The sequence below is a fragment of the Mus caroli genome, unplaced genomic scaffold, assembly GCF_978045245.1.
Source record: "Mus caroli unplaced genomic scaffold, Mus_caroli_1 scaffold_8, whole genome shotgun sequence".
NCBI classification, from domain to species: Eukaryota; Metazoa; Chordata; class Mammalia; order Rodentia; family Muridae; genus Mus; species Mus caroli.
The window spans coordinates 2,912,216-2,925,636 of record NW_028227263.1 but is presented as its reverse complement, the minus strand read 5'-3'; the positions used below and the strand labels follow the sequence as shown (position 1 = coordinate 2,925,636).

Below are 13,421 nucleotides of genomic sequence, written 5' to 3'. Positions count from 1 at the left end.
AAAGGACATCAATGGGGTCCTGTCACTTGCTTTTCAAGTGAAGTATATTAAGTAGGAAGCTGTGGCACTCAACTTCCTGTGCCCTCAGTGAAGGTCAGTCAAATGTAATGGGAAGTTCATAACAGACTACAGATGTGGCATTACTGTCTCAGTACAGTTTAAAGGTGCAGTCTCTTTTGAGACTCAAGGCAATCTTTTAGTTGTTAGATAGGTCTCCACATCAAAAACACAGGTGGCAGATGAGAATGTTGTTGTGTTTAACTTTGACCTTGAAAATGTTTGCTCTTCCAAAGGCTCTGCCAAGAAAGTGAAAAGATGCTCAAGAGAGCACTTGCCTAGCATATCAGAGACCTAGTCTCCAATCCCTGACCCTGAAGAGAGAAGGAGGCAGGGGAAGACGAGGAGCAGGAAGATAGGGAGGAGGAGGAGAAAAAGGAAGAGGAGAAGGAAGAAGAGGAGGAGGAGAAAGAGGAGGAGGAGGGAGAGGAGGAGGAAGTGGGTGGGAGGAGAAGGACTGGGAGGAGGAGACAGTAGTGTTAGCACTGGGAGCTGAGGCAGCTTTGAATGGGTGTGTGATGGTGGATGAAGTCCTGAGTGACTGTGCATTATTGACCAGGGCCCCAAGGCCTCAAACTCATGCCTTCTTTCTGCGGAGGCTCCAAGGTCTACAAAGTCTTTCCTATCGAGGCCAGGCTCAGAATCAGCAAAGCCTTCCTCTGATTCAAGTACCAATGTTTTCAGAGGCTTGACCAGTGTATGCAAAAACTAGCAACTGATGCATTCTCTTCCTTCTGGATGACTGCAACCTGAGATGCTCCCCCTACGGAGATCTCATATGAGAACACATAATCTCTTGTCTTCCTGATGTATAAAATAAACCTGATGAGTTTCCAGGTTGATGATCCATCAGAGTGAGCATGGTCCAGCTGATCCCAGCTTGTGTGTGTGTGTGTGTGTGTCTGTCTGTCTGTCTGTCTGTCTTTCAAGAGGGGTTTGTCAAGAGAAGAAAGACTAAGAAGAGTGGGGAGGAGGAAGAGGAAGGGGAAGTGGAGGGCAAGGAGGAGGAAGAAGATATAATTAGAGCATACAACGACGACATGTTAAAGAGCTGTTGGGAGCAGCTTAGATCAGTGCTTCTCAGCATGCTCTGTGTGGCCCAGGTGGCTCACTTAATGACATTGATTCACCCAGGGAGTGCGTTCTTCTTCTTTCAACATGTTAATAGAAATTATTTTGGTTTAAGACACCACACCTCTAAGTTTCCCCCTTTAAAACAAAGTTTTGAGCAAGCAGCAATTTTCTTCTAAAATGTGTTATATTTGGTTTATTATTATTCCTCCTGTTTGCTTTTACATCCTCTGTGTGAGTGACAAAACATCCTTTGGCACCAGTAAGATGACTCGGCAGGAAAAGGTGCGGACCACTAAGCCTGATGATCTGAGTTCACACATGAAAGAAGAGAACTCCTACAAGCTGTCCTCTGGCCTCCACATGTGCTCCACAGCAGGAGTTCAGACCTCTAAAATATATATAATTTTTTTAATAAAAGAAAAGAAAAAAATAGCAACAGATAATCCAACTAGTTAAAGGAATACTTGCAAGTCAGTTATCCAGTGAAAGATTCGTGACAAGATAGGTCATGGTGGGCTCTCAAATTTTAAGAAGGAACCAATGATCCCAAGACATCAGCCAGGAAATTTAAGCAGGTTTGCCAGCATCATAGACAGTATAAGCACAGAGGCACTGTGGCAACACAACAGGACAGGCAGACACGCTTTATCAGTTGTTTTTCTTGTTGCTATACCAAATACCAAAGAGGGAGCAACTTCAACAAATCCAGGTCATTTTGGCTCAGAGACTGACAGGATTCAGCCTATCGGTGTGGGGAAGCCACATGGGGTACCATGAGGTGACACGGTGGCATGGTGGGGACAGTGGGGATGTGCATCTTGTTCGCACCTTAGCCAACCAGGAAGCAAAGCAAAGCTTTTGGCAACCCTAGGCTGGCTCTAACCCTCAAGACTCCTTTTATGCGATTTCTTCCTAATTGGAACATTCCCTCCGTGAGAGTCTCCTTAAGGTCAAGAAGTAAAGGTAACCTACAAGGTTCTGGAAGACCATGAAACATAAGACTTGGAAGGCCCCTCCCCAGCTTATATAAACAGTAACAACTGCTGGAGAGGACTCTTTAGTGGAACTGCCTACCAGTTGTGCAGAGAGCTCCAGGAATGCAGCTTTACCAAGTCATCACTGATGCTGGGATGGGCATTCCAGTGCTGCAGTTGACTTTAAGGTATCCATGCTCCTTTAAACGCCCTCACTCATCTCCCTCAAGTTGTACCCCCATCTACTGATTCACGAAGATGGATGGATTTTGGTCTGTTGTCAGTGATGTACTGGGTATGAATAGACATTTCCTCCTAACTCCCCAGGAAAGGTAACAGAACAGTTTCTTATCCTAATGATCAGCTTCAGATTACATCCCACCTCCTAGAAGTTCCCTAGCCTCCCAGACAATGCCACCACCTGGGGACCAAGTGTTCAAACAACTGAGCATGTAAAGGATATTTCCCACCCAAATTGCAGCAGACTTTCAACACACTGAGAACTGTAGAAATTAAAATAGAAGCTGCTAGTTCTCACCTCCTGCCACTCAGAATGACTGACAGGAAATAGCTGGGAAGAATGTGGAACTGGGGCCTCACCCTGGGTCTGTGGGAACCCACAAAGGTTGGGTTGAATCGATGGGAACAGGTTAATAATAGTTTCCTGTAAAGACTTGTGGACATTTACATAGACCACAGTCCACACTTCATGATGTTAGGAGTGACATGAAGGTTCATGCTGATGCGTGAACACACACATGAATTCACAAACATAAATATATGCACACATGTACTCACTCACATATACACCACATACATGTACTCATACATGCAAACATGTGCACTCATACACACATAAGCACCACATATACATGAGCTTATATACACATGTGCTCACAGACATATATACCACATCCAAACCAGCTCATATGCATGTGTACTCATACCACATATATACACCACACACACATGAGCTCATGAACTCACTTAACGTATAAACCACATGCATAAGCTTATGCATACGCAAACATGCCTACACGTACATGTGTTCACAAATGCATTTAATGTTAATCCTCCTGGGCTTTGTGTTAACCTGTTACTTGACTGGGGAAACCCTAGAAGCTCTCTTGTTCGTGGCCCTGTATGCTTATTTGTGTGCACAGCTCCACAAATCCAGGTGGAATAATGAACATCTTTAGCATCTTAAGAATTTAACATGCTCATTGTGGTAGCATGAATACTAAAATTGAAACTATACAGAAAAGATCAACATGGCCCCTGTGTGAGGATGAGAACACAAATTCATGAAGCATTCCATAGTTTAAAAAAATTGGCTGTCAAAGAAAAAGAATTTAAGAAATAAATATGTTCAGACAAGCATGGTGGCATATGTCTTTAACCTTAGCACTCTGGGGCAAAGGCAAGCAGATCTCAATTTGTTCAAGACCAGCTTGGTCTGAAAAATGAGTTCCAGAACAGCCAGGGCTGAAACACAAAGAAACTCAATAAACAAGTAAACAAGCAACCTCCAAAGGAAATAAACATGCTTTTATTCATTCATTCATTTATTATATTGAGATATTCAGAACAATGTAAAAAGGTGTTAGCAACTGCAGCACTGAAACTAAGTTACTTCAAAGCACACATCCACACAAACACTTAAAGGACACATATGACAATTTGCACACCTCCACACAGTCTCCTAAGTGTTAGTACACTCCACAGCAACACAGCCTTCCCATGCCTGGGGAGCTGGGTTTTGGGGCCACTTCTGACCAGGTCATGGCCTTCCCATTCCTGGCAAGATGGGTTTTGGAGTCATTACCACCAACCAAATGCTTGCTTATTCTTGCTGTAAATTGAACTTCCCTTGTCTCAAATGAGCACCTTGCCAAATGCTTGTTATAATTTCAGCTCTGCTTGGTGCTTCAGGCCTTTTATCCCAGCTGCATGGAAGGCAGAGATAGAGGAATCTCAAATTCAAGACCAGCTTGGGCAACTTAGTGAGACTCTGTCTCAATATAAAAAGTAAAAAGAGGCCTGGAGATCTCAGTGTTAGATCACATGTGAGTCCTTTGGTTCCATCCCCAGAAATGCCACCCAGCGCTGCCAAATGTTTGGATGACTGTGCTGGGAGGTGCCTGCTTGGGTCACTTGTTCTTCTTTGATTCAGTTACATGCCATTCCTTGATGTTTTCCAGGAGTCCTTTCGGCATGTGGCAGATACCCGTGTACTGCCACCCGATTCGCTATGGTCTTCTTCACTGCTTCTGGGATTTTTTTCCACTCCACTGAGCCGTGACAAAGCAGGAAATGTACACATACCAAGTGCTGGACATGCTCATCCAGCCATAGCTGCCCTCTCACCCTGTACTGGAGCTGGACCCCAGTACCCCTTTCTCCTTCATAGCAGGATGTCAGTGTGATGTACATTCTGGAAGAATCAACTGCCTGCAGCCTCCAGCCCACCCTCGCCCTCTGCAGGTGACTGTGGCCAGGAGCTCAGCTCTGGTCAGCAGGCTGCAAACGTGTCCTGTGGCTCCTGAGCCTTGCTCAGGGGACAACAGCAGTTTGTCCCTTTGATTCTTTTTCTTAAAAAAAAATTATTCATTTGTGTGCAACTGAGTGTACATATATACTTCCACCTACACATGTACTTGCACACACAATGCAAGTGCATATACATATATACTATACACAGATGCACCCATATATACACAGGTACTTGCAAACATACATGTACCTGCACACACTGACCCATATACACACATGCAGACACACACACATAGGTACTGGAACACTTATACATATTCCTCCTTTGAATCTGGGCATACACATGTGTGCACATGGGTGCACAAATATACTATGGGTCTCGGGATGACCCAGAAACCCAAATTCACACCACAGGTACAAAGAAATCTACCAGTTTTCTACAGGCCCTCAGAAGCTGGCAAGCAAACCGAAGGAGAGGAGGCCCCACCCACAAGCCTAAATATTTCTGTGTCCAAGATACCAACTCAGTGACTAGAAATAAGGGGTCTGAGACCCTACCTAGCTAGGAGGCACAGGCCCAAGGCTGACCCCACTGCTTGCCATAACACATCCCTGAGCACTCTCCTGAGATGACCTAGAGCAGGTAGGCCTGCCAGATCCCTGAGGCTGTTTCTAAAGCTTAGGAGTCTCAACGGGGCTTCCAGAGAAGGCTCCTGAGGAGGGGAAGGCTGACGGAGGCCCAGCTCAAGCAGACAGGATAAACAGGGGAGGAAGCAGACTTCAGGCTCTCTGTTCCCCCATTCATGCAGACCCTGGTACCACAGGGGTATCAGAGGTAGAGGCATAGAGCACCTTGGCTCCAAAAGAGGTGAGCACAGAAAAGCACCCTCCATGCATAGTTTGGGGACAGTGTGATGAGCAAGGGCAAGAAAGTCAGAAGAGGGACATCTAGAGGGTGCTAGGGGAGAGTGAGCCTCTTCCCCACCCTGTTGTACAAGGCTGTGTTTGATTTTGGACCAGGTTCTGGCCAGTCTGATGCCAGGTGTCTTGTATGGAGCAAAGGCTATGGCTGTGGTTAGGAGTGAAGCAGGGTTGGGGAAAGCCTGGGCTTTCCTCAAGCACTCCTTTAAGAGGTTGGCAGCCCAGCCTGTGCCTGTGAGCACCCTCCTTTGCCAGGGTCTACCTGCAGGGCCAGGGTCTCTAGCATGCCAATAATATGACAATTTTACCAGAATCCTGCCAGGTGAGGCAAGGTACCTGGGAGCTGGTGAGCTGCAAAATCAAGATATGTTCTTGCTGTGGCAGGTTCATAGCCTTGACTCGACACTGCTGAGGGGGGAAAAACCCCACACTATTGCTTTATTATCTGGAGTTCAAGGTGGCCCCTTATCTTTCAGCTTGAGAGTCTGTATGTGTTCAGGAAGGGCTGTGCTTGTAAATTTGCATATCTGCAGTTTTTGTCTGCCCATGTCCTTGAATGTGACCCCATGCATACTAGACACAGGATAGGGAGCTGGCTGCACTTCCTGGAGGGTTCATCAGCTAGATGGCAGGTGCCTCATCATGTGGTCAGGGCCTCTTGCTGGCCTGACTCCCTTGAGGCCTAATGTCTGTGTTCTTCATCATCCTTGCTGCAGGTCAGTGAAGTCTCCTCGCCTCAGCCAGCATCTGCCTGGCTTTCTATGTGCCCTGAACCATACCTGTTTCTGGCTGTTTCTGGCAACTTTCTCTACCTGGTGTGTGAACCTCCAGCCCTCCAATAACCGACAGCACAGTGCACTGCTTTCCCTGATGGTAAGGCTGTCACTGCAGAGGGTCTCTCTTCTTCCACCTAAGGGGTTGATGTCCTCTTCATTATACGAGGCGGTCCCCTCTCCTGATTGCAGCGCACCTGCTTTTCTGATCTGGAATATGTAAAGGTAAACACTCTGAGGTGTTTCTCACTCCTTCTCAGCAGTGGCCTCTGATACCTCAACACTGAGGCCTTCCTTGGCCTTAGCCTGACGCTGGGTTGAAGACTGCAGAAGAGTCAATAGGAATGCTAAAGTCTCTTCCAAGAGAGCTGATGTCCTGGGGTCCCAGTGATTTTCCTGCTTACTTGGAGTTTGTTTGGAAGAGTCTGGGTGAGAGCATAGCATGAGCTTTCCCCTCTCACAGATTTTTTTGCTCAGAAAGCCGCAAATCTGAATATCCAGGGGCTTAGGACAGCCCCTCTGTGAGAAAGAGGGTCAGGTTGCAGCACTTTTTGGGACCCTGCAAGAGGCATGTGTACAGAAGGGGGCGCCCAAACGCCTGCCAGCCTTCTGGTCTGGGCTGCAAAGCCAAAGAGGAGGCCTGGGAGTGAGCAGGGGTCGGGAAGGAGCGGGAGGTCAGGCCAAGCAGCCTGCAGACAGCAGGGGGAGCTGGGAGTCTGGCTGGTTCAGCCTTGCCTGGTGCTTGAATCTGCCTGGTACCCGCTGTGCCCAACCTCTGGGTGCATATTGGATCATGGTTCCTCTTAGATCCGGTAACTGCCTTTGGGTTGACCCTAGAGGGACGAGACAAGCCCCAAAGGCCAGATGTCAAATCATTCTCATATCAGTCCTAGGACAAGCATTCAGTCACCTATAGGGAGCACCTCTAACCACGTCCAGGCTCCAACATCTGTGAGTCAAGCTTCCCTGGGAGTTTGAGGAAACCCGTGTCCTCAAAGAAAGACTATGGGCCATAGTTATCTGGGTCCCTTCCCTTTTTTGATCCTGAAAGCTATTCCTTGGGTGCTAGGGAATCTCTGTAACTCTCTCTTCAGGGGTCTTTATACTATAGTACCCTGCAAAGCAGGGTCTGCACATACCAAGTATCCCCTTAGAGAAGAGTCCCCCCACAGAAGGATCCCCTAGAGTAGGATCCCCACACAGCAGGGTCCCCACACAGCATTGTCCTCACACAGCAGGCTTTCTGTACACCAGGGTCCCCACTAGAACAGAGTGCTTACATAACATGGTTCACCAGAGTGGGGACCTACACAGGAGTCTCCCCAAAGCAGGCTCTATACACATCAGGATCCTGGAAGACAGGGTTCTCCCACACAGCAGGGTCCTCCTAGAGCAGGGTCTCTTTACAGCAGCCTCCTCTCCCCCAACAGAGTCCCTGAAGAGCAGAGTGCCCACACAGAAGAGTCTCTGTACAGCAGGGTCCCCACATAGCAGGATCCCCAAGAAGAGGGTCCTTCCCAGCACCACATAGCTGAAGTAGTCCTCACAATACCTTGTCTATAAAAATCCCACCGGTGATACAAGTTTAGGAAAACCTTAGCCATCATCAAAGAACCTGACTTGTTTGATGGGGCTTCTTGTCTATCCTGACAAAAATCCAGGTAGTCTCAGGAGCCAGATATCTGGGACTAAGGGGCACCTTGGGACAGGGGGATAGCAGGAGACAGCAGGGGATAGCAGGGAGCTAAGATCCTGAATGGCCAGCAGGATGGGAAAGAGGGCATCCTACACCAGGACCAGAATACAGGCTGTCCAGAGCTACAGAGAGTAAGTCAGGCCAGCCTGGCAAAGCTGAAAGGCAAGACACTCCAGACTGAGGCATGTAAGAAGGGACCCAAAGGTCTGACTCTTGTAGTCTCCCTGACCCAGACACACTAACCAAATAGCTGTCCAGATAGCCAGACATGTGCTCTCACATTCGGTGAGCATGGATAGCCATCTACATACTGCAAACCCAGATTTTCTCACTCTGAGAGCACAGATGGCCCACAACACCCAGAGAACATGGGTGGCTCACACAGATTTGGAGAGCTGTGACCAGTTTGTCTACCAAGGACCCTGGAAAGTAGACCAGGTCTTCATTCACAGGGGCTTCTGGGCTGCCAGGCAACATCCATAGGACCCCAAGAAATCACTTTTCCTTCTCTGGCCTTCACCGGCCTGGAAACAAGATGAGCCTGTGGCCATCTTATACACACCCTAAGAGGGCCCAGAAGCCAGATATCCACTTTCCAGAGGTCCTTCCATTTACTAAGAGTCCCCATTAGGGTTGGTAAGGGGCTAGGGTCTACAGCAACAGAGATGAGACCCCATGCTCACCTCTGCCCACCTCCCCACCCCCTGAGCCTGGGACCTTGCCCAGATTGACGCTGATGAGTCTGCCAGTGGGATGTCTGTGGGTGGGCAGCTGAGGGAGCCTGGTCAGGAAATAGCGGCTGTGGTGGAGGGCTCTTCCTCCCACCCTGTGCATACAGCTGCTCCTGCTGGCAACCAGTTCAGGACAGGCCTCTGTCCTGGGCTGGCTCTGGCTTCCCAGTGTTCCCTTGGGTGGAGGACAGTGTGTGTCTAGGGAAGCCTTTGATTACATGCTCCCAAACTGAGGGTCTCCACTCTCCCTCCCTCCGTTCCTGCCCCCTCCCCTTGGTTAGTCCGCGCCCCACTTGCTGCTAGCGCCAGCAAAGCTAGGGTTTGCATTGGCTTCAGGCCAAACCCCGGAATGTGCCTGCTGGCTGCCCGGCAGCTGTTCCTGGAAGAGGGGCGACAATGCACAGACTGTCTGTGAGATGGGGGTGGACAGGGTGCAGGCCGCCCAGGGCTGTGCATGAATAGAGCACAGAGGCCCCGAGACAGGGATGAATGGGTTCACTGGGCCCAGACACCCCTGAATGGATTAGGACATCCAAAGATGCACTGGAGCTTAGAACTGGCCACCCTGGAGCCCCGACCTGGAATGTGGGCCTATGTGAGGTTTAGGAAGAGGTAATGGTAAACACATGTCACCCTAAAACCCTGGTGGGATAGGGGAGAGTGTACCCCAGTACTAAGGTCCACAGTTATACTAAATTCAGGCACTAAGATAGGGGATATAAGGGACAGTAACCCCAATTCTGGACACAGTCAAAAGGTCACATCACCTATATGTGTCAGGTACCACACTGTGGGATTCAATTATGGGGGTGCAAGATACTCAGTATCTTGCATCAGTGGGGTTCATATCATCACATGCTGCTAGATTGTAGGGGTCCTCAGAGCCCTACACAGCAGGAACTCTGGTGCTCAGAAGGTGAAGCAGCCAGCCTGGCGCCATGCATGAATAGAGACTGGGACCAGGAGGGATATGGCTTCACATGGGCCGTGACGCCCGCTAGTGATGAATGGGTAGTGTACATCCAAAGACGCAGTGGATCTTGGAACGGCTGCTGGGGGCCCTCGCCTCGGGATGTGGGCCTACGTGAGAGACAGGCAGTGGGGTGTTAGGCTGCCAAAGACCCTGGTGAAGGAGGACAAGCTGTCCAAACCTCAGGCGATGATGAAGAGGAAGACTGGAGCCTTGGAGTGGGGGTGCATGTCAGCGTCAGCCAGCACTCTTGGGTTGGCGCACAGCTCCAGGGTGAAGGGGAGGGTTGGCTGAGCCCCTGGAAAATGGGGCGGGGGAGTTGTGGGGTGATTCTTGAAGTCTTTTCTACCTAGCAGTTTGGAGGAATGAGGGGCAGACTGCCAGACACCCAGAAAAGCAAGGGTTCCCAGGAAGAAGTTGCAGGGCCCAGCTAGCCGGGAAGATGAGTGTGAACTCTCTGTTTAGCTCAAAGGAAGGCGCAGTCACCATATGTCCAGCTCTGTAGGCAAAAAGACAGGACTGAACGCAGCCTTTGATGAACCAAGTATACTTGTGGAGATGTATGAAAGGCGCTCCCCTCTCTGAGAATCCATATGCAGCACACAGACATCTGAAGGTGGATGCCATCTGTTCCTGTGCAGAGAGGACTGGAGTGGAGCAAGAAGACCCTCAGATAGAAGGACACAGGACAGTGAGCCTCATAAAGTGGGGCTCTTGGAACCTAGCTATTGTGATGTTGAGAGTAAAAGGCACCAAGATACTCAGACAAAATGAGGAACCAGGTCTCCATAGTCTGGTCACCCTAGTACTCAAGTGAGCAGAGTACCCACATCAGAAATCCAACAAAGGGTGACACAGAATCTAACAGAGAAGACTGGAAATGAAACTCAATGTGTAGAGTGCTTGTCTAGTATCCATGAGACCCTGAGTTGATCCACAGTACTGTATAAACTGTGCTTGGTAGCCTGTAATCCCAGCACTCAGGAAGTATAGTCAGAAGGATCAGAACTTACAGATCATGTTCAGCTACGTAGTTAAGTTCCAGGCCAGCCTGGGCTACATGAGACCCTGTCTCCAAAACATAAAGAAGTTGCTACTATACCTTTCAGGGAGAGAAATTGGATAAATTCTGTAAAACCCAACTGTTCACAAAAGCCCACTTCAAGGACATGGGGTGGTAAGGATGGAGATGCTAAAGAGATTGTGAATGGGAAATTCGGGTTTACAGTACAGTGGACTGTGGGGACTCCATGCTCAATTCATGGGGCATAGGTACCACACATTCGGGCCCATGGAGTACAGAGATCAGAATTCAGCAATCAGCTCTTGAACGGGCTCAGTTCATGGGGCACAGGTACAGAGTACAGACACCTGGGAGACTAGGGGTGGGCAGGCAGCCCAGAGCTCAATGAATGGCACACAGAGAGCTGAGACAAGGGTGAATAGGACGCACACAGCAGTGTGATGCCCAGGAACGGCGTGTCCAAAACCACAGGAACGCAGCACCGGCCCTGGGCCTCCAGCCTGGCAGGCGGGCCTATGTACCTTGTGTCAATAGGCAATTCAGTAGGCCTAACAAGTGGGGTACAGGCTGTCCAAGACCCTGATGACCACAGAATGGAGCTCTTGTTCCCAAATGAACAGAGAACAGGTCACTCGGCTGCAGAAACATTTGGGTACATGAGGCATGTGCCCCAGGTATTCACAAATGTCACAAATGTACAGACACCACTCTATGGTTTCCCTAGATGAACAGAGACCTCCCTCCCAAATCAGGATGTATGAGGCCTTCATAAAGCTATATGATAGATGGGGCCCTAGACTCCAATTCTCTGAAGCCCTTGGGAGATGCATCCAGCCACCCAGTGAGTGAGTTCCATCGTGATAGGGCATGTGTTGCCATACATGTAGGAGATGGAAGACTCACCCAGGCACTGCAAGCATCAGGGTTCACATCCCTGGAGTCTCCAATATAGTCTCAAAACTCAGGGTGTCCTATCCAAGGAAGCCACAGCGTAACACCATGTTCAAGTAGGGTGCACGGTCCTGATGTTGCAGTAGTAGTCCTATGTCAAAGCACAGGCAGGAGGCACATCCCCCTAGCGGCCTAGATAATGGTGCCATTTCTCTAGATTCTGGGACAATGGGGTGTAGCCTTCCTGGGTGGTTAGGAGATGGGGATTGTGTTCTTTGGGTTTCTGGGTGGTGGTAAATCAGTGTGCATTCTCCAGTGTGTGAGTAAATGGATGCAGCCGTACCAGATGTTCAAGTAATGAGGTAAGGCTCCCCAGATATTTGAAGTTGGGGTTCACCTTCCCAAAGTATCTAGATAATGGGGTTCAGGTTTGTTCTGATGCTTGGATGTTAGGGGTGCATTCTCTCTCAGTGCAAAAGTCATAGATAACCTGAGTAGACACACAAGCTATATACAAAGGTCTGGGACAAGTTGAGCACCCAGCTTTTGCTGTCCCAGACCCCAGGTAAAAGGGGGTGCCTAGGAAGATAGGGCCCACAGCAGGGTCAGTACAGACAGGGAACGCGTGTCCCATCCCAGCACGTCTCTTGCTTCCCTGCCAGAGGCTCCGGGCTCTCTCGCCAGCGTTTGCCGTGTGTTCTGACCTCAAACATTCCCCAGGCATCCTCAAAGGAAGCATCCGGGTCCAGGAGCCCCGCCAGGGTCTCCACGGGGCTTCTGGCTGCCAAGCCGCCGTCTGGGGGCCGCGGGCCTGGCCGTGGGCTGCCAGCTCTGTTTGGTTTTCCCCTTCCTGCCTCAGAACCTCAGACGCCGTCTCGCCACGGAGGCGCCCTCATTCTGGAGAGGCACAAAGCCCCTACACAGCCAGGTTGTGGGAGCTACTTGGGGGGCCTGAAGCTCTGCTGCACAGGGGTCTGCTGGGTCCCAAAGTACAGGTGCTTGCTACCAGGGTGTCTTGATATCTCTACAGGCACACCACTGGCCCCTCTGATCTTATTTCTAAGTCCCTGTTACAAAACCTGAATCATACCAGAGGGTAGACCCATCTCATGTCTCTGCCCACGTGCCCAGAGACACTTATGAAAAGCATGGATGCCCATGTCCCACATGAGGTAGTCCCAGAGCATTCTACAGCAGAAGTTTCCTCAACAAGGCCTGTCTCATCAGCACAGCGACGTTAACCATTACACATTCCAATGTCTGACTGTCAGGCACAGATAAGGGGCTGAAGAGTGGTCAGACCGGATCAACTGGTCAGAGCACAATGAGGAGCCCAGACTACAACCCTGGTTGGACTCAAACTAACTGAACAGATTGTTGCCAATGATCTAACCTCGGACACCAGGAAGAGGGCTTGCTCATTGGGAAGCTAAAAACTCAAGGGAAGAGGTCCGGATGGGCTCCAGAACATTCTCTGAGGGTGGCGGCGAAGTCAGTCAGGCCCTCATGGCCCCAGGATAGTCCGCCACAGCGCTAGGCAGCTCCCTTACAGGGTTCCACCCTCTTTGTGCTGAGTTCCCTAGGCCTGCATTGCCAGGGGGCACATTCTTCAACTAAGCAGGTTGTGACTCAGGACTTCTGGGTGTGTGAGCCTGCACAGAGGTCAGCCCAGCGGGCCTATCACCCCCTTTTGCAAAGTTTGGTGTGGCTTGGAGTAACCTCCAGCCTTGAGGACCACCTCAAGATAGCATAGAGTCCAGATACCTGCTCCAGGACCTCAGAGAGTGGAGACCTTCGCTCTCAAGGGAGTTTCCTGG

At 49.8% G+C, this 13,421-nt stretch overlaps 1 non-coding gene across 1 annotated transcript; it reads left to right on the top strand.

Moving 5' to 3' along the window:
* The first annotated feature begins 3,321 nt into the window (after nucleotides 1–3,321).
* Nucleotides 3,322–3,429, top strand: LOC115031705 (U6 spliceosomal RNA). Its single transcript, XR_003837364.1, has one exon. It is a non-coding gene; the product is annotated as a U6 spliceosomal RNA (small nuclear RNA).
* The last annotated feature ends 9,992 nt before the right edge of the window (nucleotides 3,430–13,421 follow it).